This window comes from Bactrocera neohumeralis, chromosome 3, assembly GCF_024586455.1.
Source record: "Bactrocera neohumeralis isolate Rockhampton chromosome 3, APGP_CSIRO_Bneo_wtdbg2-racon-allhic-juicebox.fasta_v2, whole genome shotgun sequence".
Classification (NCBI taxonomy): Eukaryota; Metazoa; Arthropoda; class Insecta; order Diptera; family Tephritidae; genus Bactrocera; species Bactrocera neohumeralis.
This window is the reverse complement of record NC_065920.1, coordinates 69,628,698-69,655,869: the sequence shown is the minus strand read 5'-3', so window position 1 is coordinate 69,655,869 and position 27,172 is coordinate 69,628,698. Positions and strand designations below refer to the sequence as shown.

Genomic DNA, 27,172 nt, shown 5'->3' with positions numbered 1-27,172 from the left:
AGCTTAATCGCATCTTTTCCCTTCCAAATAAATGCAATTAAAATAAAATGAAGGAGTAAAGCAAGGTAAGCAAGTAATTGCAGACATTAATTTTAGGCATTAATTTTAGCTAAAAGAACTAAATGTTTCTTGATACTTACTGCGTATATTGTCCAGCAAGTAGCTAAAAACCTATTCGTTCTTACCGTCAATGAACGATTTTCATTGTCTGTGTCTTGTAACTCGAGTATGCCTTAAAGACCTAAGAACAATGTTGTGCTCGTTAGAAAGAAATCTCGAACCGTGCTCTAAAAGAGATTTTTAGCGCACTAAAGCTCTCAAACCGCATAAAAGTAAAAAAAGTTTCAAACATTGAATGCGCTATTTCGGTGAATCAAATGACCAATAATTGTAATTTCTAACTAGAAAAGGAATGGTTGAAGGTTTATGAATCCTTCGGTGGAATAATTACAAGAGTAAATCGGATTTGATGAAGGTATAAGGTTATCTTAGGAGTTTTGGTAATTTTAAAATATTGATAAAAATTTAAGATTATCTAGACCGACAGTCCGCTTAATCAGAAGTTAAATGTTGCATAAAAGTCGCTTGGAACCTTTAATAATAGGCCAAGAGTTTATAAGTATGCATAGAAAAGAATTCTTGTTATGTGGGGTGCTCTCGATTTAACACCGAGAACTTTCATGAACCGAATTTCCATCTGCAGATCGCTGCCAAATCGCAACAAAATCGATCCATTTTTGAAGAGGACCACGGTGAGCCGACCAAAAATGTGGACAAGACAGGTTTGACCGTCAAGAACGGTTTGCTGTGTTTTCAACGGGATTGGCAGGGAACCATCTACTGTGAGCTAGTCCTCTATGGTCAATATTTGGATCATCAGAAGGAAGAAATTGCATAGATTCGGCCAGATTCCGGAAATAAGAAAGGAGTCAGGATAACGCATGGTCACACACATCGATAGTGACTTGCCAGAAACCCTGGGAGCTGGTTGGGAGATTCTTATAAAATTGTCTTTAAAATCGCAATAAGTTATCGAACAAAACGGATCTAAATTTCCAATATTACATTTAATACAAAAACAATGGTTTCACTTTTATTATAGAAGTCCCTATCAATATAGCAGTCAAACAGTCAATGATCGTCTCTATAGGAGGAAGGCTGGGCAATAAATCAATTATGAAAAATAAAGTAGTAACAGTTTCCAGAAAAGTATTTAAAGATATTGAAAACTTCAGCTAGATAAACAGTTTTAATATGTCCGCAGGTGAAAAATCAACAATCTCATTTGACCCCTACTCACTAAAGTTGTACAAACGTTATTTTTATTAAATAATAAATAATTTGATTAAATATTTATAATAATTTCTATGAAAGCTTCCAATACATTCAAACCTTATTAATAAGTTCGCTGGCTTGAAGGAGTTATAAGTACCTGCTTAAATCAGTCTTTCAACCATTCGAATTCAACTTCCTTTCCATTCAAGCGCAGACAATTGAGCTGCAGACGTCTACCACTCAACTATTATGTATGCACACTTACAAAAAATACATACATACATATATACACGCTTACAAACATAACTATCAAGCAGTACGTGCTTGTCTGAGCCGCCATATCAATCTCGTGCACATAAAAGCTGTCCGTTTTCAATTTCTTTTTTGCCACAATTACATGCAGCTTCACTTAATCCTTTCGCTCAATAGTTTTTCGTGCTTGCACTTGTAAGTGTAGCTAGCTATGTGGAGATGTGTGGGTGTATTTGCCTTTGAGCTTGGCATTTAATATGCAAAAGGTGTTGAGTAGCTTAGCAAAAGAGCGTGTAGCAGATAACTTCGGCTGCAGCCAGCTGTCTGAAATACTTTTCTACCGCTCTCACATGCATTTTTGTCAAGTTTGCAGCAGGTTTAATGCTGCAGGTGTATATGTGTGTGTGTGAGAAAGTGTTTGTGCGGCTTGTATGTATGAGTTTAAACCATTTGTTTCGGCTGTCTGTCGCTGTATGCTAGTCTGACTTGCCTGTATACGTCTGCTAACATGTCTGCTTTTGCCTTTCTTCTTCTCTTTCACATTTTACCGTTATGTGTTACCGCATTTGCGTTTTTATATTTCATTCAACGTCGCTCAATGCAAATACAAATACAAATATTGTTCTGATTTTGTTGTTGTTTTGCAACATTTCCATTTGTTGGAAAAAATTGTCGCCAAGTGTTTTTTGGCTTAAAAAATTTGTTTATACCACCAACACACCAACCGACTGTCTATCTCTCTGTCTGCCTCGCTGTTGGTCTATGTAACCACTAGAACGAAATAAAACCAACAACAACGCCAGCTTACTTGCTGCAGCTTCACAAATTGCATTGAACCTGAATCGCACACGAAATGAACCTGGTGGGCCAGCGATGCGCACTGAATGCTGGCAGCTATGTTGCCCGTGGCAGCACCGTGCTCGTATTTTCGGCAAAGCACTCGTATCTTACAGTTACCTGCACTCACATACATATACAAATATACTCGCACACATACAGCAACAATCGCGCTTTTGTAGCATTGCTGTTGAGCTTTTACTGCTGTCGCTTTGTTGCTTTTGGGGTCATAGCTTTGCGTTTGATTGAATTTCTAGTTGGTGGCGGGCTCTATTTGTCGCCACATGAAAGTCAAGCGGTAAGCATCCGCAGTCAGGAGTCAACTATCGTTGGCACTGCTTTCATTGCAAGTAGCATTTAATGTTTCCTGTCACCTGTGCTTGTGGTGGTGGCAGTGGCGGTTGACTGCACTGATTGCTGGCGCTGCTGGCAGTGGCAATCACTGTTTGCGAGTGGCTTTGCGCTTGTTAGGGGGTTATTTATTTGGAAAAAATGAAAAAATATTAATAAGAAATGAAAGTGTTGAAATAAAAATGAGTTGAAGAATTGATTGGAAGTGACGGATTTAACCAAAAATTGGGCTGTTTAAAGTTACTTAAAATAATGTTTTTGATTTGAATATGCTACGAAATTCAGAACGCTTTTTGTTAGTTAAAAAGTTCGTTTAGGTGTATGTATCTGAGATTTTTGTTTTATTCGAAAATTAGATCGTTTAAAAAATGAAAATCAACACAGAACTTGAACATACTTTAAAATGCATTCAATATGAAAAACATCTCACTTTAAGCACAAGTAGGTGAAGGAAAGCTTTTAATACATCATAAAAGCTCATATAATCAAACCAGATAAATTCATTTTATCACTTTGATCTTCATAGAAAGAATAAAGCTTTTAAAAACAGTAAAAATGCTCTGCAGAGGCTAGAAAAGTTCTTTAAAATTGTAAGTTTTCAGTTTCTTCAAAAAAAAAAAAATAAATAAATAACAAAGCTTTTAAAACTGCAAAAAAGCTTTTTCTCGCTCGAAAATTTTTTTGGAGTTTTAAGTTTTCGCTTTATTAAATTTGATCTTGAAAACTGTAAAAAAAACTCTTGAAAATCCTGTAAAGTTCCTTGAAATTTGAAGTTTGTGATTTGTCTAACATGATCTTCATGGAAAAAATAAAGTCTTTAAAAAGTGAGAAAACCTCTTAAAAAGCTCTTAAGTATTTCGAAACTTTATGTTTGTGCTTTGTCAAACTCGATCTCTATGGAAAAAAGAAATCTCTTAAAAACTGTATTAAAGCTTTTAAAAAGCTTGTAAGGTTTTCTGATGTTTAAAGTTTTGCTTTATTAAACTTGATCTACATGGAAGAAAGAAAACTATAAAAAAAGCTCTTAGAAACTGCTAAAGTTTCTTGAAATTTTAAGTTTGCGCTTTGTCAAACTCCATCTTCATGAAAAAAATAAAGCTTTCATAAACTGGAAGGAAGCTCCTAAAAAAAAGCTCTTAACGTATTTTGAAGCTTGAGGTTTTCCCTTGATCAAAATCGATCTTGATCGAAAAAAAGCTTTTAAAAAAACAAACAATTTCTAAACGAGCTCGCAAAAGCTAATAAATTCCTTTGAAATTTTAAGTTTTCACTTTCCTCCTAAGAATTTTAAAAAACAAAAATAAATAGAGTTTTTAAAAACCGTAAAAAATCTTTTAAAAAGCTCTTAAAGTATTTTGGAGTTTAAGGTTTTCGATTTACTAAATTCTGTTTTCATCGAAAAATAATCCAAAAATTATAGTTCCTTTTATTTAAAGAAAGGTGTTCTTTAAGAAAAGTTTTTTATCAAAAAAGCTCGGAGTCATACCAAAAAAGCTCAATAATATAAATAAAAAATTTTGTTTAACTTTTCCGTAGTTCTAGAAAAGCTTTAGCTAAGAGAACTCACTTTTTAAGAACTTAGTAGTCGAATAATTGCATTTATTTCCGCTTGTCGTAGCTTCAAGCCAAAAATAACCATACATTAAGCTTTTCCAGACTCTGAGCTTCCGTAGAGCTTTTCAAACAGAATTAAAGATTTTTCGATGTTCTTCTCTTCATGTTCCTTCTGTTAACTGTACATATGCTTATAGGTACTTCGCAGAATATAGATCCCAATAATTTGCAGTGTTCCCCTAGATCGTGTTTTTCTACTAACTAGAGAGGTGTGTGGAACAACATTTAGTTCCATAAAATCTCGTAGAACTAAAACTATCTTTCAATATAATCGGAGGACACATTCGACCAAAAATCTTTCATTAGATTTAATTTTCTGAATTACAACCTAATGGAACAAGGCGGGAACTGGCTCTACATATGAAAAATACAGAATATCTTCAAGAAACTTTCTTCCTAACTTTTCCGAAGTGATCTCAACAAAAATGTGTAGTCTTTGACGACTCTTTTCCAACATATTTTCATATTCATATATATCTATATTCATATTCATATTAGATATATCTATATTTCTTTATTGAGTGGTATTTCTCAAAAAAATTTCGTATTAAGAGAAGCTGGAAGTCATATCAAAAAGCTCTATATCCTCGAGCTCATTCACTCTGTAAGCAAATCTATGAAAATAACTTTATAAACACACAGTCGATTTCTTTCCTCTATATAATTTGCTAGCAGGCTGCGATTAGCTTGGTCAAGTGATTCTATCTTGCAGACTTGTTCTACAATAATTTCGCTTTACTTCCGTCTCGCAATATTCTAGTGAGATGCGATGCGCTGCAGAAGTGAAGCGCCGCATCGTAGCATATAAAATTTAGTATGAAAACTGCAAACCATTTCCGCTCATAATCAGCGTACGTGCAATTTGCCTATATACGCAAGTCAGCCCCTTAGACTTATGCACCCAGAGACCGTCGCACACACACCCAAGCGGCTGCTGCCGGCACTCAGTGCGCCATAATGCAGCTGCCGTTCGAAGATTCAATTATAAAGCAATAAAAATCAAATAAAGGCACCAACTAACAGTATGAAAGCCAATGTGGACGACAAAGTGGTGGTCGGGGTGCGGCAGCTGAAAGGAGTAAGCAAGCAAGGAGCGGCAATAGCAGCAGCAGTCAACCAGCCAATAGACCATTAAGAAAATGCCACCAACTCTAGCCAAGCAGCAACCGAAGACGGCAGATAAAATGACTATGCAACAGTGTAGTTAAAGTGAAGAAAAAAAAATTGTATATTAAACATAAAAGCACTGAGAGCCACTTGTGTGCATGCAACGCACGCAGCAGCTTCGTACAACAACAACGACAGCTGAAGTGCTAAAGTTGCTTTTAGAGCTTCAATAACTTTGGTTAAGTGCAGGAACTGCAACTTTTCTGCTCGTGAGGCGCTGTGTCTATTGCACTTAAAGACAAAGCAAAATGGTGGGTGGGGAGAGTGGTGGGTATGCGTTGTGTAAAAAGTGGTGTATGAAGTGGTTAAGGGTGGCAGCGAAGCCAACAAGTTGCAGCGTGGCACCACTATCTTCTTAGTGTGCATATTTAGATGGCTGCAGCTGTACACACACACACACACACACAGACACATGAAGGGCGCACTTGCCGCAGCTAAACTTCGATAAGATTTCTGCATTAATGCTTAGTGTTTTTGTTGTTGTAATTGTTGGTTTTTACACGCTTACGCTTGCTTTAGCCGCTGTTTCAGGCAGCTTATGCTTGCTTATGGTCATTGTTTCGGTTGTTGCTGCTGTTGTTGCGTTTGTGTTGTACTTCTTGCTGTTGCTGCAGTTGTTGTTTTTGTTGCAATTGCTATTTAATGCCTTTTAAGCGTTTTTAATTTAATTGTTATTATGTCTGTCTTAAGCGGCGAACGCGCAAATGCTTTGGATTTTCATTGTTTGCAACACGCTTCACTGGCTTCTTTGCTGTCGGACGCTTTTTAGCACTTTTTTACTTTACACTTTTTCCATTTACACACACACACACACAATATGCGGGTTATGTGGCGCTGAGGCACTGCGTTGACTTTGTAGATAAGCAACAGCTGAGAAAAAAGTAAATGCAGCAAGCGTTAATGAAGCATGGCATTGCAAAAGCACACAAAAAAATACAAAAAAAGAAATGCATGAAAGCTCAATGAAAGCTTGAGAAAATTGCGCAAAAAAGCGCTTAAGCGCTGCTGTCATGTTTTTATTTAGTGTTGGAAATTTTTTAAGTGCGCGCTTGTTATAGTTGTAATTTACTTAAAGAAGTGTGAAGTATTTTAATTGAGACACGATGAAGTTGCCGCACTCATTGCATTACTCGATGTAGAGTTGTTTTCAGCGCAAAGGAATGATAGGAATTGCGAAAGATTAAGGTAAATACTTAATACAATACAACTGGCTTTAGAATAGTCTAAAATGTTTAAGTCTACGATGGAACGAATATAAAAAGCTTCTAAGGAATTACACTACTTGGCGCGCAGGACAAAGCGAGAATCCTGGAAAAGTGTTGTAGTGGAAAGACCCAGTAGGTGGTGAGATTTAGAGGAATCTATTATCCAAAAGCTCCGCCTAGCCTGGTTCGCATAATTAGCGGAGAGTGGACGGATAACTGCCATGACTCATTGGAAAACCTAGTCAGTGTGCACTTTTCAGGCTGCAAGGACGCGGTAAGTCTTAGCTACGAAGATATTGGTGCAGTAAACATTCCAAACACATCTTTACGAAGGATAAAATAGAATCGGCAATCATTTGACCCATACAAATTCCCCGGTACGGACGGAATCATTCCAGCAATGCCACAGAATGCGCTCTATCTATCCATGCCATGGCTAACGGGTATTTTTAAGGGATGGTTGAAGCTCACCTATGTGCCATACCAATGGAGAGAGGCTAGGGTAGTTTTCATAGCAAAGGCAAGTACGGACAACCAACCTTCTCAAAAGATGCATATAAGCTTAACTTCCCTCCAGCAGACATTAGGGCCGCAGCGCCTCCTAGAATTTTGTCCAAGACGCAGAACGCATATACGAAGGCCAGATCAGTAGAGACTGCACTCCATACACTGGTATTTAATATCGAAAAGTCTCTCCAAAATAAGGAATACGATCTTGGAGCAGTCCTGGACATTTCTGGAGCGTTCAACAACGTCTATACGGAATCTATTCTGGATTGTATCTAGTCAATAGGCGTTGATCCTGCTGTACAATGCTTGATCAGAAGCCTTTTAACCTCTAGACGGATAAGAGCAGAATGAAACGACTCTAAAACGACCAAGGAAGATCAAGGTGAAGTGCTATCTCCGCTGCTATGTTGATCGTTTCAGAACTAGAAGCGAAAGTTGGAAACGAAGATGGGTTCTGCTATTAATTTTAATTAAGTTGGAACTTAATATGGTTGGTTACTTTGAGGTCCTCAAAAAATTTGAAGGAAAATTTATTAAAAAGATAAAAACAAGTAAAGAAGGCATAAGTTCGGGCGTAATCGAACTTTTATACTCTCGTAAACGAACAAACGCGGAGAAATACTTTCAGGTGTTTACAAAACTTTATTTTAGCTAGGGGAAGTATTGCTATGATTCCATTAGGCAAGAGGATAGATTGTTGTTAAAAAGATATTCTTTCCGTACTTTCTCAAGATTTTTTACATTACGACCAACCAATAGATGCGATATACTATAAAGTGAACCGGAGGTCGGAAAATAATTATGTTTGGTTATGGTGACTAAGGAAAGTGGTCACCAATTTCTCAATTTTTGGCATAAGGGAATGCTGATTTCATACAAATTTTCTTAACGACTTCGGGGTAGTTAAGAATGCTACCTTTTATCTTGTAGATTCGTGATTGTGAGCGACCTACTTATGGCAATAAGTTGTAGTTTAGTCGCGGCGATCATATAACAAACCCTAGGTAACGTGAGAGACTCCAGTATATGATACGGCACTCAGCTTTTAGTTACATTTTGAATATAGCGATTTGCTGGATTTTCGCTTAATGTTGACGTTGAAGATCCAAAGATGTGGCTGCCTACTGATGACGGTCTAAGGTCAAGTAGTTTAAGCTATAAGTAAAGGTGTATGAAACCACACAATGCGGCTGTTGTAAAAAGTCAGTGTCAAAAAATTATATATATTTTGTTATGCATAACTTCCTCGGTCGTAATTTTTGTACTATTGTCTCTTCTATGAATGAACCAAACGATTGAATATGAAATATTTTATATTTTCTTTTAGTTGAATGGCATTCATTACTATAGAACAAACAAAATTGTAGTCTGATGATTTCGTTGAATCACGAAGAAAACGCTGGCTCTTTGCTTATTGCTAGTTATAGCTTCTAAGGAGATCTGGCGATGTTGTCTATCGCTACAGGGTGTTTAGAAGGAGTTCTGTTTTGATGTAACAACTTGATAATTTCGAAGGTAATACTATGTCTCAATGATTAGGAGAGGGTTAGGCTAATATGTTATTTTTAGGTTTAGCAGCAGAATTTTGCCGAGTTGATAGTCCTTGGACGAAGAAAACTCCGGGTCCCTTCTGGTTACGTAGACCCGAGAAAAGTGCAAAGAAGTTTTTCCCTCAACTTCCTCCATATAAGACTTTACTTGAAATCTCGTCCGACACGGATTATTAGCTTTACAGAATGAACGCCTATTGGACAATATCTAGTAAGAACTCACATCTCTACGGCAAGAGACTATTCGGCCGTTCTCTACACTCCTTCATCAGTAGCGATTTGAGCTCATAGGCAGAGATTGCTTCAAGTGCCGCTTGACTATCGCTAAATATGGTTATACGTTCGTTGCGATAGTTGCGTTGGAGGTTTATCTCTATGCATTGAATATTTTGTTAATACTGTCCCTTGGAAGAAGGGTCAATGGTATTACAATACTCCGCTGGGACAAGATTACTTTACCTCTGCCACACCCTTTTGCTGTCATTTGTAGCAGTGTGTGTTTGAACTCAAGTATGACTTCAATTGGTGCCGTCAAACAAGTGCTCATTGCACCCAACATGCGGATACACGAGTCGTCGCAGCTTCGATAGTTGAAGCCCTACCGAAGTCTGCGCAGCTTTTGAGGCCCAAGCCACCACCCCATTCATGATTATCGGCCACACGATCATGATGAATAACCACCTAACGATGCAGGTGATTTGCAGCCCCAAGATTTACCATTGGCAGGTCAACATACTTCTTCCACCGCCAAAGGGGAATCCAGCGTGACCCCAAGATATTTGACCATGTTGGTCATCTCTACTTCTGTGCTCCCAAGGGTAAGGTTGCTGAGGTCGGTCAGGAACCTACGTCTCGTGAACGGAACGATGGTCGTCTTAGAGCGCATAGCATCACTTCTCCTCTTTACAGCGAACTCTCTGTTGAGTCGAATATTCTTCTAGCAATAGAATTTTAAGAAATCTAATAACCTGGTAGTGGAATAATTTGTCTCTTTTTGAGAAACGGATTTTCATATTTCTCATTGTGAGCTCATCAGAGGTCCTTAGATTATTTTAATATAAAAATCTAGAAATGAAGAATATATAGATACGTATTGAAAATATTATCATACTTTTCACGCATTTCACAAATTATAAATTTACACAGTTATGTGATAATATAGTCGAATATATGATTAGATTTTGCTGCTAAATATTGTGCTTGCGATTTCGCTGTGAAATCTTGTTCAACAAGTGCAAATCTGCATAAAATCACAGCTTTTCGGATACAAAAGCGCTTGAGTTGCGCACAAAATACCTAAAAATCCAATTTAATTTTCTTAGAAAAAAATTCGCATGAGATGATAACGGAAAATCCGCATTTGACATACAAAAACGTGGCCTCTCATGAAACGTACATGCATTTCGAGTGCCTCCTTAATGCGAGTTGAGTGTGTATTGGTAGGAGGATGTATACAATTTTGTATGTGTGCATATGTATTGGTGTTGTTGTTGTTGTTAGCGAGTATTAAGCATATTTTGCATGCAAATTGCCAACACGTAGCCGGCACACGCACACTTATAAATATTTAAGCGCACATTTTTGTACGCATAAAGAGATTTATGTGGCATCCACGGAGGCAAGTTGTATTTAGAAATTTTCAACAACATCAAATCAGCATAATCGCTTTATAAGCGGACGACACAAATCAAACGCCACACAAAATCACACGAAAATCGCTGAAAGATGAAGTAATGCTGCAAAGCTGAAGAGGTACACTTAAGCCGCGGCGCAGCGTGACACAACGCTAGGCCGAGAGAAGTCGAGATGCTGACGGTGGCGGCGTGAGCGTGTTCAGTGCTTCAGTGGCGCGTTGATAGCAGCGGCAGCGTCAACGGCACACGACTGATAGAGCAGCTCGCAGTTAGCTACACACGTCTGCCTGTTAGAATGCCCGTCAGTCCGCCAGTGCGCCCGCCTCCTGAACTCCCCTGACTGGCTCAGCTTGCACACTCGTTCAAATCAGCATTAAACATCAGTGCGAATTTCCTATTTATGCTCGGCGTGACGCACATAAAGGCGACATTCAAGTGGTGCCACGAACTCTAGGCGCTATGGTGTCGCACAGCAAACCGCAAGCAGACAGACACATCGACGCATACAGACATTGAGGTAGACACACCAACGCAGCAACACACGCAAATCAACCCGGAGACAGATACACCGCGGTAAAGGCAGACGTAACCGACTCCAGTCAGACAGACATGTGGATACCGCAAGCGCACAACAAAGCAGGCAAGGCGGCCCAAGGTGGGTAGGCGGCAAATGGTTGGACCGACTCGGCTTTGTTTGGTCGCCGGTGCCGTTGAGGGTGCGTTTTCCAACCGCCCGTTGATGTTGATACTCATCAGCCGCTTGCCAGTGCGCTGAGGCGTGAATTTCTAGCATAAACAAATTGAAAATTGCCAAAGGCAAATATCAAATTAAAGTTAATTTTCGTATTTTACACGGAGCGTGAGTGTATGCGAGCACAAACACACATGCAAAAGCAGATAAACACACATCTATAGGAGGAGCTATACAAAGTAGCCAACGCAGGGCTGCCTTTGTGGCATGAAAAATTCGAAAATCAAGCGTGAAGTGTGAGGAATGCATTAAAAATTTACAAAAACAACAAAAAATACCTGAAAATAAAACAACGTCGAACACCAAAAAGTAGCTTACAAAAGTGGATTCCACCTAAAGCACACCGAAAAGCAAAAACGAAATATAGAAAGGCAAAATCATACGAAAACAACAATAACAACAATAAAAAATAATAAAAGCAGCAACAAAAACACAATTTGCGCCAGCTAGAACGCGCCACAACGCTAAATTACTCATTGCATTTCGCATACAGAAAAGTAGCCTTGAGGGTCCAGCGCCTGAACACAAGGTATATGAAGAAGCAGAATTAAAGAAATGCGGAGAAAAGTCAATTTAAAAAAAAATAAATAAAAACAAAAAAATATATATTAACTTCGACTGCACCGAAACTATAATACCCTTCACAAATATTATACAAAATGTTCCTTACCAGACTTTAATGGGTCAGCTTGTATGTCAGCTATATGCTATAGTGATCCGATAATAACAATTTCTACGGAGATTGAACTACTCCGTAGGAAAACCAATCTGTCCCAATTTTCATGAAGATATCCTTTCAAAGAAAAGAGTTTTCCATACAAGAACTCCATTTTGTTTGGTCAGTTTGTATGGCCGCTATATGCTATAGTCATCCGATCAAAAAAATTTCTTCGGAAATTTGCAACATTTCTTAGAAAAATCATCTATGTCAAATTTCATGGCGATATCTCGTCAAATACGAAAGTTTTCCTTACAAGGACTTGATTTTAAACTATCGTTTTGTATGGCAGCTATATGCTATAGTGGTTCGATCAAAACAATTTCTTCGGGTATTGTACCATTGCCTAAATCAAAAATCTGTGTCAAATTTCATGGCAGGTATCTCGTCAACTACAAAAGTTTTCCTTACAAGGACTTGATTTGAAATTGTCGGTTTGTGTGACGGTTATACGCTATAGTCGTTCGATATCGGCGATTTCATTGCATGAGCAGCCCCTTGGTAAAAAAAGAACATTTAGGAAATTTCAAATCGATATCTCAAAAACTGAGAAATTATTTCGCGTATAAATAGATGGACAGGCATGGACAGTCATCCGTCAGGCGAAATCCACGCAGCTCGCGACGCTATTGATTTTTACCTGTGACGAACTTAGTATGCCCGTGTACAGGGTATAAACGTGTGGCACGTTTTAGTTATATCTGATGATGTTGTTGGCTTCTCATCTGCCAACGCTGCCGCCGTTTCGTTAAAGCGACACCCCGCCTCCCCTCTTACACACTCATTTGCGCACTTATTTGCTTACCCACATACTTCTGTTCTTAATAGAGCTGCCTAAGCTGTGTGCGGAGTCACTTATTATACGCTGCTTACATGCGCCTGTGTTGTGTTATGCCCCAAAGGTGAAAATATGCTAAGCAACAAAAGCAATGCGATCCATATCAGTTACAGCATTGTAAATAAGATGAAGGCGCGCAGCTTCTCTGAAGTACCAGCGTGCTGCAAATGTTGTGTATTGAAGTGATGAGGGGCGCGCAAGTGGCAGTCGGTGGTGATGTGGCGCGTAGCACAAGGTAAGGTATGCAAATGGTTGGGGCGCTGTGTGAATGCTTCGTGCATTAGTGTCTACAAATTGGCCTCTAGATCCAGGTATTAATGAGTAGCTATGGTGTTGATGCTCACGGTAGATGCTTTTTTAAGTTAACACGTGTATATTTATAAATTGATATACAGCTGTGGGTAGATAAATAGAGCATTAGCGTAGGTAAATATACATACATTTGTATATATGAAAAATATTTTTTTGTTAAGTAAACTCACATTTGTAATTGATATTTATAGCTCTGTATACAACTTCTGTGGGAAGTTTTTAGACGAGAGACTTCAGTTTATTGTATTAAAATGCTAAAATAGGAACTTAGTGCAATATAAAACTCAGTCGTGATTTGGTTTAATGTGGCTACACAATTGCTGAAGGTGATCAAAATATTGTGCTTTTGTTCGAAAGAGAGCAAAAGCGACATCTATCGGCCGAACAGCTATTTTTTATTCAATTTTTTATAACTACTTAGTCAGTTGAGTTGCCATAAGACCCAACCAATACACTTATTTATATTTTGAGCTGATCAAATATAGTCTCAAATTTATAGCAGACATTTGTAGTATTACCACCAGTCTATGCAGACCTTGGAGCAGTACTGACTATCTGTTATACATCCGAAGTCACTGTATATGGAGTCACTTCTCATATGGAGCTAAACTTAATTAATTCAACTTAACTTAACTTTAGTAACTCAACTTAACTTTAACTTAACTTAACTTAACTTAACTTAACTTACTTAACTTAACTTAACTTAACTTAACTAAACTTAACTTAACTTAACTTAACTTAACTTAACTTAACGTAACTTAACTTAACTTAACTTAACTAAACTAAACTAAACTTAACTTAACTTAACTTAACTTAACTTAACTTAACTTAACTTAACTAAACTAAACTTAACTTACCTTAACTTCACTTAACTTAACTTCACTTAACTTAACTTAACTTAACTTAACTTAACTTAACTTAACTTAACTTAACTTAACTTAACTTAACTTAACTTAACTTAACTTAACTTAACTTAACTTAACTTAACTGAACTTAACTTAACTTAACTTAACTTAAATTGACTTAACTTCACTAAACTTAACTTTACTTAACTTAACTAAACTTAACTTAACTCAACTTAACTTAACGTTAAAAAATTGTGTTATTTTAACAAAGGACTCCAGCTAAACTATCGTTGACTGTTTCTCACTGTAAATACTTATAACAACTTCTTATTCCAACTGAAGAAAAACCTCGAAAATTACCCTATATATCTAAAAATAATTGGCGAAAGTTCGGCACATTCTTTGACAAGAAATTAAGCATAACCTAACGATTTTTTTTATAACATGAAAAATTGCAGAACGGCTCTTAATACGTTGGATGCCACTGCATCATCTTTGACTAGGACAAAAATCTACTCCCAAGTGCCAATTACGTCATTACGTGATACGCTGGCAGCCAACGTGTTAAGCCAGATACCTTCTTGGCAATATTGAATGAATGATTTATTGTCATATTTGACATTCTTGGCCACTTTGCCAATTTGTTTGGAACATATATGAAAGAAAAAAGGAAATAAAACTTAAAGACAAAATTTTAAGGCTGGAACAAATATGAAAAATAATGTAGCCATCATTATACCAATCAATTCTGAAGATGCCATTTTTTTGACAAACATATATTTTTTGTCACGCAAAATGTAGTTTTTTGAAAATTTATTGCATTTTTTTTAATTTTTCGTCTGGACTTTCCCGCAATTTTGATATGGAATAAAGCTTTTTTTTGCATTTGAAATGATGATAGGTATCATAAGCTATCTGCGATATTCTATACTGAAACTATGTCGTTTTTGACAATTTAGTGCCATTTTTTGACAGTTTTATCTACTTTTTTTGAGAAATTGATTCGAGTAATTTGATTAACTAATAGAAAGAGAATCATGTGTGACGGACTACACTTCAGTTGTCGTTTTTGACATTTTCGTGTAATGTTTTTAACGTCTCTATTTCAGTACTTTCATAAGTTTGTCGAAAGTAGATTCAAAAATTGAATTTAATTTCTATTTTGACTTTATGATTTTTTGACAGTTAAGATTTGACAAAAAGTTTCAAAATGACAAAAATGTTAATAATATTAATGTATATGCTTTTCAATTGTTAATCTATTGTAAGCTCTTGAGTTACGGGTATAAACGCCCGAACTTCTAAGCTAATAACGTTTTGTCAAATTCACTGACGTTTTTTTCAGAAATCTAAACAGGTTGTGTTAGGCTTATTACGAAGTATGTAACACACAGAATGAAACATATAAGGAACACAAATAATATTTTTTGTAACTTATTAGTCTCTCAATTTTTAAAATATTGATCTCAAATTTTACAAACGCTCTTCTATCTCCAAAGAGCTGTTCATTTGACGGAATTGCCGATTTTTAACCACTATAGCATATAGCTGCCATACAAACTGAACGATCGGAATAAAGTGTTTGTATGGAACGCTTCTTCATTTGATGAGTTATCTGCAGAAAGTTTGTTACGTAAGCAATGGTACAATTTTAAATAAATTGTTCAGATTAGATCACTATAGGCTATGGTTGCCATACAAACGAAAAAAATCAACCTTGTATGGAAAAAAATCACGTCCTTGTATGGAAAACTAAACAAAATATTTTATTTGACCAGATAACTGCTTGTATATTCAGTAAACTGCTCTAGAGGTAAACTAACGCTATTAGAACACCCTGCACAAATATTCCATCTAAATATTGCCATTTGCTATTCATCTAGCTATCATGCTGTACTCATTTATAGCCTTTTTGTGGTCACACGAATCTGCAAAAACCACTTAAAGAGTCACAGCATCAGTGTAATGGGATAAGAGCAAAGCAGAGTCGACACAGCATAGGTGTATACACATGTATGGCTAAGTGAGTCGAAGGAGTCACAGATTAAAATTACCAGCAACGAGCTGCTGGCGCGCCGGAGGTAGGGTGCGGGCAAACCAAAAAATATTTGCGTCCTTTTGCTGCTGCAAAAATGCCAAAGCAATGTAATGTGATGTGATGTGAAGTGAAGCGGATAGCGGAAATGCCAGATAGATTATGTAGGTTGTCGGCAGAGCAAAGCAGCAAAAAATACGCAGCAGCAGCAGAGGCGGTGCAGGCAGAGGATGAGAAAGATGCTGGTAACAGAAAATCAAACAACACTTTGCATTTGCATTGGCTGTTTCTTTTGGAATGTGAGTGTGTGATTTGAGTTTTGTGTGTGTGTGTGTATTTGTGTGAAAAACTATTAAATGACGGCAGCAAGCAGCATAGTGAAAATTTGTCGTCGCAAATGGTATTTGCTTTATTTTTTCCCGCAGCAACACACTATCTCTCTGTATCTCTGTGTATCTGCGTTTATTTGCAATTTGTTTGCGTTGTTGTTGTTGTCGTCTTTTTTGCATCTACCGCAATTGATAAGAAATAATAAAAAGTAGCAAGAAAATAAAGCAGAAGTCAAATAGTGTTTAAGAGGGTAGCATGGCTAAATTGAAAAAGACTGCCACAACAGGAGCGTGTTGAGTGCTGGGGCTTTGCTTTTATGGATGCTGTTTTTGTTGTGCATGTTGTTGTTATTGTATTTTGTGGCTGATAAACCAATACAGGCGCACTAAACTACAGTTTTTATGTATGTCGTTGCATATGTGCGTATATGTTGCAGCGCCTCAAATGGTTCATATGTGTGCGTGTAGCAAGTAATTGCTGCAAAAAGTGTTGCTTTGCTTATTTTGTGCATCAACAACTCCTTCAACTGTGCTTGCAACACACGCCTGCATGAGTACTTCCTGCAAGTCTTGCTATATTTTTCAAGCTAGCAATGAAAAAATATACGTGAGTGTGTGTGTGTTTGACGTCGACAGAAAAGCGATTTTTCATATGTCAACGATATGTCAACTTTTGCTTGCAACAGACACAACTTAAGGCAAAGAAAACTGCATAACCGCATGCGCATGCATATTTGAAAGCACTAAATGTATGCAAGTGTCCACCTATGGTTGTATATGTGTGTGTTTATGTGATATGCAGCTTCTTTTGACACACCACTTCTATTCATGCAACAAATAATATGCGTCGTTTTTTTTTGCATTGAAAACGTCATAAAAATGTTGCTAGTGCCAGTGCAACATTTGTCGGTGTTGCATGCAGCATTAAAAAGGCAAATTTTTTTGCCGTTCTTTTTTGGCACTCAGCTTGCCAAGCAGCTCGTTGTTGAGTTTTTACTCAACAAGTTCTTTTTTATGACTTTCAAGTGTGTTGCTGCCACACTCTCTTGCATACAAGTTGCATATATGCATGAGTGTGGTTGTTGTTGCAGTTCAGAAAAAAGTAAATACGGTTGCGCATCTCAAGCTGCGCTGAGCTGCATAAGCAAATCGCAGCGCAAAAGCGACAGTGTGGCGCTTAAGCGTACATGTATGCATATGTATGTGTGTGTGTGTGTGTGTGGCAGCGTGCTATTGGAAAAAGTTTTGTGTCCCGAAAAAATCGTGCAACGCAATGCAGTTGAATTGCTGTCAAAATACACACGTTTATGACACATGCATTTTTTGTTGTTTTTGTTGTTGGCTTTTGTTGGTTTTTTGGCAAAAAATTGAGTCGTAAAATGAAAAAAGATATGTATCAAATGCTGCAGCTCGTCATTTTGACAAAAGTTGTCGCAAAGACGCATAAGCGGTAAAATTTCGTGTTTATGTGTGCGTATTTTTGTATATGTGTCTGTATTCCGTATATACATACATATGTGTCTATGTGTGGATTTGCTCGCTCAGGTTGGCAAGAAATTAATAAAAGTTTGTTTGACACTTCAGCAATGCAATTGTTGCTCACTTCACGCGCGTATATTTTATATGCCACATTTGGGCAACATTGTTGCAGCTGTCAGTCAGTTGCAACAAACATTTTAACATTTTTTTCACACAAAAAATAAATTTGCATAATAAAAGTCACTCATTTTGAGCGTGTTATAAAAGCGCGATTTAAATATTTTACTACGGTAATATTTGTAAAAGCGTTGGAAGTAACGGTATACAATAGAATGTTTTTTTAATCAAATAACAGAACATAAATACATATGTATTATTCTGGCATGGTTACTAGCTACCGATTTCTTATTAAAACGTCAGTTAAAATTGCACTTAGGAATTCTAGCAAAAAAATTCGGAAGTTACTAACCATGATATAAAGCTGGATTCTTAGCGGTGGGTTAAATTACGTTGCATCAAATTATTTTACAAAATTGTATATAAGCATAAATTTGGAAAATGGGTGGAATAGAAAAATAACTGGTATAAATTAGGTAGACTGGTATAATCGAATAGCAACATAAAATTAAGTGAATAATTAGAATTTTGAAAAGTAGTGGAACTGAACAAAAAACTGGTATAAAAGAACTAGACTGGTATAATAGAACAGCAACATAAAAGTGAATGAATCAACAAAAAATTTAAACTTAGTGGAATCGAACAAAACTGGTATAAAACTCAGACAGGTATAATCGCGTAAAGGTTAAACTGGCATAATCAAATCGAAAACGACTCATTTAAACTTTGAATGTTAGACGAAACGAAAAAATTGGCATTAGGTGGAATAGAAAAATAACTGGTATAAATTGGGTAGACTGGTATAATCGAATAGCAACATAAAATTAAGTGAATAATCTGAGTTTTGAAAAGTAGTGGAATTAAACAAAAAACTGGTATAAAATAACTAGACTGGTATAATTGAACAGCAAGATAAAAGTGAATGAATCAACAAAAAAATTAAACTTAGTGGAATCGAACCAAACTGGTATAAAACTCAGACTGGTATAATCGCGTATAAGTTAAATTGGCATAACCAAATCGAAAACGACTCATTTAAACTTAGAATATTAGTCGAATCGAAGAAATGGCATCAATAAGAATATATGGTATAATATAATAGGAAGCGATCCCCCAAAATTTCAAAAATTAGTCGAATCAACCAAAAACTGGTATAAACAAGTAAAACTGGTATTATAAATAGAAAGCCGTTCATTAAATTTTGAAAATTGGTAAAATCGAACAAAAATTGGAAAAATTGCTTGGACTAGTATAAAATAGCAACAGAAGAAAGGGATCTCCCAAAATTTGGGAAAATGGTATTATCGAACAAAAAAAAGGTATAATTTAGCTACACTAGTTTAGTTGATATTGATATTCGCAATATATTGGTAAGCGATTATACCACTTTTATAAGATAGTCTTTCTTACTTAATTTACCTCGTTAACTTGGTTATTACTTTCATCTGCGTACTTCTTTACAGGAGAACACAGCGCAACTTAATCGAGCACAGAAATGTTGAATCGAAGACAAATATGGTCTAATTGTCTCCTTTGTGTTGTTCTGTGATCAATAATACTAATTTTTGACTCATTTCGAACAATTTGATGACGTAGTCGGCCTCAAGAAAGAGCTTCGAAACACGGCGTCAAGCGATGAGAGAGATTTTTCTATTTAAAATTATCTCAAATCCAAAACCCAAAACAAAATCAATGAATGAATTCAGGAAAGGCTGAAGGAACTGTCACATTTTAATTTTTGGAAAAGTGGAGAGTTCCTATAAAACCGTTTTTGTGAAAAAATTTAGCCTTTAGAGAGTTTTAAGGGCACGCGAAAAATTCGAGTTGAGCGGTGCAACCGTTTGGGAGAAATTTTCTTCACCGACTCTGAAACCGCGTTTCGAGAACAACGCTTTTAAAGTTTCGAAGCCGATTATACTAAAGTAAAAAGTTCTCACAAATACCCTCATACATATCTCCAAAACTATTAATTTGCCAGAAAAACTTCAAATTTTGGGAAAAAGATTCTAATATGTAGATACTGAAGCAAAACAAATCGGTATTTTGAAATTCACAAGTGGATGCAAAAGCTTAAGTGGCCTCCCTTTTTGGTTCGACTGTCTACAAGTCATAGGTAATACTGCTATCAATTACAGAAGTTTTTTGAGGATATAATACCGTGATCAAATAGAAATTTTTAAGTTACACTTCGCGTGTTTTTCGAATCGGTATTTTTTTTCTGTAAATTGGTAGTACTGTTAGTGACATCAATGCTAAATTCCACGCCAAAATTTCATTAGTTATTGAGATACGCGTCGTTTTGGGAGGCTCTAAAAGTGAATTCTTCGCTTTTTATTATGTCTGAATCCACCACATTTTTAACTAAAATCGTGCCGCAACTACTGCATTCGCCGGATTTACCTTCGTGTAACTTCTGGTTATTCAGCAAATACACATGACCACTCCGAGGTTACCGTTTTGACTCAATTGATGATATAAAAGCTGAATCGAAGAAGGCTCTGATGGCCATCACGATGGAGGATTCTTCCAATTGCCAATTCATTGGCATAAGTGTATTGCAGCGGGAGGGGATTTCTTTGAAGGAGATGAAATGAACAAAATTCAGCTTTTCTTTGATGACTGTATAAAATCTTGCAACTAATTTTCTAGCTAAGTTGATATCTATAATCCAGTCATTATGATTGCAAATAAGACACCAAAATTTCTTCAAAATCTTATCTGATAGACTTGAATTAAAACTCAAAAATTGTAATCTTTCTTTTTGTGGCAGGAAATCCAAAGATTATTGTAGTAGAAATTTTAAATTTAAGTACAAATTATGCAAACTATAAATATTTCTAAAAAAAACTACAGCTTTTTACAGCTTTCTAGCAAGAACAATCAATTAAGTCTATATAGTTAGAATCACTTATTTCAGCTCAAAATGTCGATCGAAACAACCTAACCAAATCAATTACATCACATTTCATAATATTTACTATGCGCTTATGTAGATAAAGCGCTTATTTCATTTATTCTTGAAATCACACCTCATAAAGTTCTTATTATAACAATAAATATTATGGAATTTGATATTTACAACTTCTTCATACAAAAATACGCGAAAAAAATAAAATGAAGGTTACTGACACGGTTTGTATTACTAATTGTCAGCGTTCTATTGTTACAGTTAGCTTAATTTAGTAGCAGTGGCTTAATGCAAAATAGTTATTAACATAACCATCGATGCTGTTATGTTTTTCTATTTTTTAGAGTCTTTGTGATTTTTTTGTGTCAGAAGAAATTGTTTACTTTGCGTTACTAAGCGGTGGCTAACGCAAAGCTATGCTAACTATATGCTCTTTACGGCAATAAGTGATTATCTTTCGCTCTTTCGCTTCGCTTCTGTAAGAGGGAGCAAGTGATCTGTGTGAGTGCTCTCTTAGCAAATACATATGTGGCTAAGAGATTGCTGTGAGCTATAAGAGAATATTATAAGCGTGACTATGTGTTTAATTTATAGCTATTGTATTGAAGAGAAGAAAGGGAAATTAGAGAATTGTTTCATATAAAAGTATTTTTTAATATATTAAAAAAACTATAATCACTTTTAAGATTTGTTATTATTTCTTTGAATACTTGTACGTTTTTTAAGTTAACTTTGAACACTTCGAAACTTTATTATGATTACTTAATTTTGGAAAATAATATAATGAAATTTTATCGAGATTTGCACTGCGATCCAAGATCTATTGTGCTTTCACCGCTGTTATACACATACTCTCAGAGGCTCAGTACTTTGAAATTTTGAAATAACTTTGCTCAAAATTCAAAATTATTATCGAGTGACTAACCAAAAATATTTCGCCTATTTTTTCCTTCCCTTCTTCTTTGGACTCACTTTTTTTTTGGGGTCACTTTATTATTTGACTTTTGAGCACTACGCTGTACTTTATTGGTTGTAGGGCAGAAAAATAAAATGTTTGTTGCCGCGCCATAAAAAGGAAGCTTTAATGTTTATTTCACAATGGGTGTTCTGGTTTCAAAGTTCAATAATCTACCAGTGTTGATTATACACTCAAATATATAATTGAAATGGTTTTGAGGTAACGACAGTTTGAGAGAAAGATGAAAGTTTATCTTTTATTTTAAATTGAGTTTGATTTTAAGTCACTACTCAGGAATGATTATAGTTTTTAGAGGGATATTTTTTTGATAAAAGCAGGTCTAATCCCTTCTTTATTAAAATAAATGTTTACTTGTATAATTTAAAAAAAAAATTCCGAATTCTACTAGTATCAAATAACATTATCTATTTGCGTAGAGCCAGATAGCTCTGAAATGTCCAATCTGACCTGAACTGAATAATTTGCTTCGGACTGAAAGAAAAACATTTCATGAATACAAATTTTTATTATCACTTTCATGGTTGGCTTCTTAGTCATTACTAGTATGCCAACGCTTAATTCATTTCTTAATTTTTAATTTTTCATCTACTTCTTATAAGCCTGGGCCTTCTGAGCCTTCAACGAATTATGTTTTTTACGGTTTCTGCTCACTTTATTAGCAACATTAATGACATTTTTAGACAGTTTTGATATCATATTATTAAACCTACGAATCGTCAGCAGTAATGATGCGTGACAAACTTAGGTTCCTCAGCTACGATTTCAAGCATATCTTTTGCGACCTCTACATGAAGTCGTGTTTGTAGAAAATTCAGTTCTTTTAGTATGGGCCAAGCACCGACACGCTTTCCACCCAAAACATTAACCAGCTGCTACTTCTCTGATGCCAATATGACCACTGTTTCTTCAACTATCTGGATGTTATCATCATTAACAAAGGTGGTGCCTGAGGTAAGTTCCCGGTGATTTCACGCGATTTTTTGAATGAATTCTGATTTTTAAATAACTGTGCGGTACCTTACTTGCTCATGTGATATAGTAGACTCCGCTAAACACTTCTGCAATATTTCAACGTTTCAGTAGCCGCGATTCCAATGGTAATTGAAGTCTGACGCCAAAGTTACGGCCGATATTGTTTGAAAGAAAAAAGTTGTCAGACCATAAACCATCAGTAAACTTATTATGCTTTGCAGCATGTGACTTCTGGGTTAAGAGCCATAAGCAGAGTATTAAATACTTAGTGCACTTTCGAAAGTTAAGCAGACACTAGAACCTAACCTTAACTCGATAACTTTTAAATTCGTCTACTAGCCATTGACGAATCTCTGATATATGTACCTTTTTAATAATCTTATGAGCTCAGATGATCCTTACATTTCACAGTAGTTATGGACATGATAAGCTTTCGAAAAAAACTTTGAAAGCTTCTAAAATGTTATTATGTTGATTCGGTTAAAAAAATATTTGAGAAAATTATTGGTAGTTAATACTGGTGGTATAAGATGAGAGATGCCACTGAAATATCAGCGTTGCTACTCAAATTGTCAAAACTTCTGCAACTGTTAACATATTTTTGAGATTTTCATGAACATTTTGCCCAACATCTCACTCTGCTGCAATTGTTGTATCTTAAGAGATATGGAAATATTAAGTTCAACATACTTCCAATCTTATCTGTGTTGAACTAAAAATAAAATCAAAAGATTATACACGTAAACTGAGTTCATTAAAAACTATATGAACACAAATATGTTTGTGCATTTAGCCATTAACATACCCGTGTGCATTCTTGTTAAGCAAACATGTTGTCATATTGGACAGTATTTGAGGCACACAAACAGAGATCAACCACCATATCCTTTCTGCTGCACTCAGCCTAGGTAAACGTTTCATGCCGATTTCAAGTAAATATAAATATATTGAGTTGTAGCAATGCAGTTGTAAATATTATTAGAAAATGGAAATCAAAACACCTGCAACATGCTACACACCAAACGATATGGAAACAGAAACAAACAAAAATTAAGAGCAGAAAAGAACTACAAAACGACCGGTAAAGGCCCACAATTGTTGCCGCCGACAATAGAACGTGTAAACAAGCAGAAATACGAAAGAAAAAACGTTCAAGCAAACATCAATCGAAAAAAAGCGGAGTAAACGTGCAGCGGAGCGAGCGTTCTGACAACAAGCGGTTTGATGTTTCGTCAACAGCTGAGTATGAGGCGACATGAAAGTAATATCGGCAAACATTTGGAATAAAAAGTGTGAAAAACGCCGAATGGAAGGGAAATAAACATGGCAGCATGCCACAGAAGAACTCGCAACAAACGACCACTTGCATATAGGCATGTGTGTGTTGGGATTTGCGGCATTAGTGAAGCGTCTCGAAAAGAAAATCAAAGACCGGTATGCAAAAGATACGGAGAAGTAATATGAAAACGATGCAAAGCAAACAAAGATTAAGAACTATCGATATTTGCATGGCGCTGGCGTATGTTGAAGATACGTGGGTGACTGTCTTCAAAATAAAATTAAAATATAAAAAAAAATAATTTTTTTTTTGCAATAAATGAACCGGAGGGAATAAAAATCTCTGAAGAAAGATAACTTATTTTTATAGAGTTGCCATATTTTCTAAAATATTAAAACTATTCAAAATAAACTTAAATAAAAATAAAAAATGCAATGCGTGCACCGAAGTGAACTTAAGAATATTTGAAAATAAAAACTTATTTTTTTAGAGTTGCCAAATTTTCTAAAAAAAATTTAAATCTTTTCAAAATCATGACTGTTTGAAATATAAATCTAAATAATATTTCAATATATCCTGCTCAAAATTAAAATTAAAAATTCCTTACAAAATAACAATAATTTTAGTGTTGCCATCTGTTCCCAAAAAAAAAAGATTTAATTCCGTTTGCTATCGAAAAAGAAAATTGTTAAATAGACAAGTTTTCTGTTTTAAAAATTTAGAATTCTAGAAATGTGAGATAGAGTTGCCATATTTTCTAAAAAATTTAAATATCTTCAAAATAATGCATGTTTGGAATGTAAATAAAAAAACGTTTTTATAATTCCTGCTCAAAATTAAAATTTAAAACTCCTTAAAAAAACTTTTTTTAGCGTTGCCACCTGCTCCTAAAAAAAAATAATTATAATTCACTTTTCTTTTTAAGTTTTCTTTTTTAAAAATTCATAATTCCAGAAATGTGAAGGAGTAGGGTTGCCATATGTGAGCATAGTGAATAATAATTACATACATAATATGTACATACATATGTATGTACATATGCAAACACAGTCGGTAATATTGTATATATTAACATGTGTATTTACATAAGATACCTAAACTCAGCTGAGTCTTTATGGTTTTAAAGCAAACTTATTTCTAATAGGGTTGCCACTAATATAAATTTTCTTATTTTATTAAGTGCAATTAAAGATGTTTCGAAAGTATTTTATGTGACCTGGTCTACGAAAAGTTTTCACAAAATTCACGAGAAATTATATTTTTAAAGGTTAATTTTCGTAGACCATTTTTTAGTTTTGGAAAATAATATTTTATTTCGCGTTGCCAGACTGTTTGAAATTTCTAATAAGGTTGCCACCAATACAAATTTTCTTATTTTATTAAATGCAAGGAAGGATATTTTGGAAAGTATTATAAAAAGGTTAGTTTTTAACAAAATAATACTTAATTTAGCGTTGCCAGACTGTTTAAAATTTGTAATATAAAAAAGACTAAATGTAGAAAAAAACAGAACATTTGTTCTATGGGTATGCGGAAAATTATGGGTGATACGTTTTCAACATAGCACAATAAAATAGAAAAAAGCTTGCCAACTGTCAATATAAAAAAACTAAATTATATAAAAAAGTGTAAAAAAGGAAAACGACCATGGATAAGATGAATAATAATGCAAAACAATTCGAAAAAGAGAGTTGCCAATTGTTGCCAATCTTTTACAAATAGGGTTGCCAGTTGTAAATATAAAAAATAAGCACTTAAAATAAAACCTTATAGAAAATTTAAGATCAAACTTTTCTTGAGTCATTGTCAAACAAATTTTAAAATCTTAAATTTTTATTAATTTTATTAGAGGTTGACATCAGTATATAATATATGCTCAAAATTAGGCATTCTTATAATATCATAGGAAGCTTACAAAATACTGTTCAGATATACAAACATGTGCGAATTTCCTATATTAACAAAATTTTGATAGGGTTGCCACTAAAAAAGCTTTTAGTTTTAGGCGAAAATTATAAATATTTGACAACGATTTTATAAGCCTGAAAAAGTGAGAAGAGAGTAAATAAACCAAATCTTTGAGCAGGGTTGCCATATTTAACAGTTTATTTTTTATTTGAAGCTAGACATGTTTGCAGTGGAATGATCAATTGCATGAAAAACAAATTTTTTTGGATAGGGTTGCCACTTAATTAAAAAAATTTACTTTAAGAATTTTTTTTTTGAAAAAGGTTGCCGCCGAATTAAATTTATTTATGAAGGTTTATATTATAAGGCAGTTATTTTTTTGCAGCAATAAAATTCATATCTTCGAAATTTTAATATTTGGAAACATTTCATTAAAATACATGGTAACCCTCGTATGACTCAAAAAGACCAGTGCTGCAAATATAGATGTTAACACTCACTCCCTTTAGGCAAACACACACACATACCAATGCGAATAATAACACACAAAGCAGGCAGTCTACTTGGACACTGGGAGCAAAAGAATTGATGGCTGCTTGAGTGATAAATCTGACAACTGACAGGCAGACGGCAAACAGTTCAATGAACTAAGGCAACAAAGAGCGAAAGCAACACCGGTCTGTGTGAAGTGTGGCTAAAAGAAGATTTCAGCTGCTTGAGAATGGTTTGAGCCACTTAGAAGCGGCGGGTAACCATAAGAGAGTGTGACTAAGAGCTAGAGCAGTAGATAAGCAGTGTGTGGCGCTGACTCATACTCTTGGTTTTAAGCAGATGATGTGATATGCGAAGGAAAAAATTGAAGAAAAGTTTTATAGCGCAAAGTAAACACTTTCGTTATAAGCGATGAATTGATATGTTTAGCAGAAAGTGCAGGTTGCAGTAGTGGCAAGCAATTGCTGTGCCTCAAAGGACATTTATGTGAAAAAAAATACATTTATTGAATGCGCATGAATTGAAGTTAAATATGCGCATTTATATATTTCCTGCTGTGAGTCGCGCGCGCTTTGTTGCAACAATGTGTGGTATGTACGCTTACAGTTGAAAGCAATTTAATTGAGTTGAGCTATGCAACTGATATCACGAGCTTATAAGTATGGCTGCAAATACTTTATGACAGCCTTGTGCGGGCAGCGGAACTCCACACACACACACACATGTATGAACACACAAACATATTTATAAGAGGCTAAAAGGAAGCTATTAACGGCGCTAACATGTTGGTGGCATTTAAACAGCGCTGATATAAT

At 35.4% G+C, this 27,172-nt stretch overlaps 1 protein-coding gene across 1 annotated transcript in view; it reads left to right on the top strand.

The window, feature by feature from the left end:
• LOC126753235 (mucin-2) overlaps positions 1–27,172 on the top strand; it is a 55,515-nt gene that overhangs the window by 19,430 nt on the left and 8,913 nt on the right. The gene's annotated exons all lie outside the window — the stretch shown is intronic.